Source organism: Montipora capricornis, chromosome 1, assembly GCF_036669925.1.
Source record: "Montipora capricornis isolate CH-2021 chromosome 1, ASM3666992v2, whole genome shotgun sequence".
Classification (NCBI taxonomy): Eukaryota; Metazoa; Cnidaria; class Anthozoa; order Scleractinia; family Acroporidae; genus Montipora; species Montipora capricornis.
In genome coordinates, this window is record NC_090883.1 from 35,817,477 (window position 1) to 35,819,976 (window position 2,500).

General features: G+C 39.9%; 1 pseudogene; it reads right to left on the reverse strand.

Annotated features, from left to right (window-relative positions):
* Positions 1-1,179: 1,179 nt before the first annotated feature.
* The window catches only part of LOC138040507 (ATP synthase subunit C lysine N-methyltransferase-like), a 22,365-nt pseudogene continuing 21,044 nt past the window's right edge, over positions 1,180-2,500 (reverse strand).

Here is a 2,500-nt window from a genome sequence, read left to right on the forward strand (position 1 = left end):
GTGGATGTATCCCGTCACTGGTGATTGGTCAAATTGCAGGCCTTCCCGTCAAGAAACCGTGAGATACTACCACGCGGCGAAAAAGTGTGTAACTAACAAATTTACTTACTTTTCAGTGGACTACATTGAAATCCCCAATGATATTAAACATAGCCTTCGAGATTCACACAAGAGGTATCTCACGAGCGAGTTTGGGTTGACGTTCGACTAAGACCTGACACTGCGTTCCTAGCTGCGAAAATAAAGCTTTTTGCGAGGATCTTCGTTTTGTAGTTTGAGGGGGGCATTTCTACAAAACGAAGACCCTATCGATTTTATTGTTTTAGCGCCGAACAATGCGTTTTAGCACGTTTTAACGGTTCTTAAATTAATTGAAATTCAACTTTTCGTTTTTGGGTCTCCCTTTTTGGGTCTTCAGTCTTCGGTATTCGGTCTTCGTTTTGTAGGCACCCCCCGTTGGGAGCTGGTCACTTTCAAGTTCATATTGGTTGCGGTTGCTTTAGGGAGTTAACAGTACTGTTAAATCAAGTTCTATTGTTCAGTGTTCCCCTAGGGATTCAAAACACCAGAGAGTTAACATTGGTCGCGGTCACACTTAGAGAAACGCAGTGTAACACAAGTGTTGACACTAAACCAGTGTCCACTCTCTGGTGTTTTAAATCCCTAGGGGAACACTGAACAACAGAACTTGCTTTAACACTAGTGTTAACTCCCTAATGCGACCGCAACCACTAGAGTAGTTTCAACACCAACATAAATGTAGTTCAAATCATAGTTAATAGAGGGGACTGGTTTTGAAGCTCGGCAAACATCAAAGGAGCAAACAAAGGATGCCAAGATTTTGGTTGGAAAGTCCACGACCGTGCACAGTCTTTTGCTTTGCGGTCATACACTTTGCATGAATTACGTAACCAACACTTTTCTATTGGTTATTTCCTCAATACGGACTAAATAGCTATTGTGTTTTCTGCACTGTCAAGGCCAAAAAAGAGAACAAAAACCTACAACAAAGAAATTTGTCGGGTTTCATAACCATTCCCCTCTATTAACTATGTTCAAATATATGACAGCACCTCCCATTTGTGGTTCTTATCTGAGGAGACTACAGATTGTTAGGGCGCGTTCGATTGACCGTATTCCGGAACAGGAATAAACGGAATAGAAGTTAGAAATCCTGCGTTTTGACGGAGATTCACATTTATTTAAACTTGTCAAACACCTGTTAAAATGCTATTTTAAACATATCTTTATTATTTAGATCACCTTTGTAATGTGAATGTGTGATCTGTTGACTTGAACTCAACTTAGAAATTGTCGATGAAAAGTTTAATTTTACGGAGCTGTGTTACCAAAGCATAGTTAATGCAATGGTTATGAAACTCCACAAGTCTTCTTGTTACTCTTGTCAAAACGCCAGACATAGCGTTTTAAATCATCACTCCACACATTTGTTTTCCGGTCAATTGAGCGCACCCTTAGTATTCTGTACTTTCTCAAATCCCATAAAAACGATGCCTATGCAATTTTTTTAGAGGGGGAGGGGGGGGGGGGGGTGTAAAAGAGGTGCATAATGGGATTTGAGAAAGTAGTGAATGGTTGGGTGGGAGATTAATCCTCCACCTCCCGCACTGTACTGTAGTCCAATGCACGACCAACTGAGCACATTGCTTGGACCAACACTCCGTACCTTTAGATACCTTAGGAGGACTCACTGCCATTGTACTGACATCTGCCTTTCAAGTTACAACATTCCCACTGTTCAAAAAGCGTTGGTGCAAAAGTTTCTATTTCAGTTTAGTGAGATCAAGTTAATACAGACTGAATTCAGCCGCCTGAATCACTTTCTTAATCTCTTCACCTACAGAAGAACAACTTCAGTATAATACAATTTTTGGCAACCTACGTTTGAAAAATCCCAAACAATTTGTCAGTACTTAGAGCCAAATTATGACCACGGTCCATACATACCCGTTCAGCATACTCAGACGCAATCTGCGAAATTTCCTCCGATTGAAGTCCAACTATTGATCCAACTTTACTGGATGATAGTTCACCCTTAAAATAAATAATACCGGTAATCATTTGATTATTGTTCACAGAAAATGAACGTTATCTACACAAATGAATCCCCTCACTGCCTTACCTCTTTTCCTTCCATAACAGAAATTCCCTTCAGCAATGATTTTAGACGTTTCTGGAACAAACAAAAATATGACAACATTGTTTGGGAAAAACTAAAACTTCGGTACGGCTACATTATGAAATTTCAAGCAATTGGATTTTTTTCAAATCAAGATAACACTAAATGTAATAATTGTTCTTTATAAAATACCAAAAATAGCGGTGTGCAAAACACGTGTCAACGTGTCACAGTGATTCAGATCGGAGGAGCACATGTAGTTGTGAAGTGTCTCTGTTCGGTGGTAGATCGAGCTAGAGTATCCACCAGAGACGGATTTAAACTAGTAGCAACCATATGCAACCCTAGCTGTCAGCATTT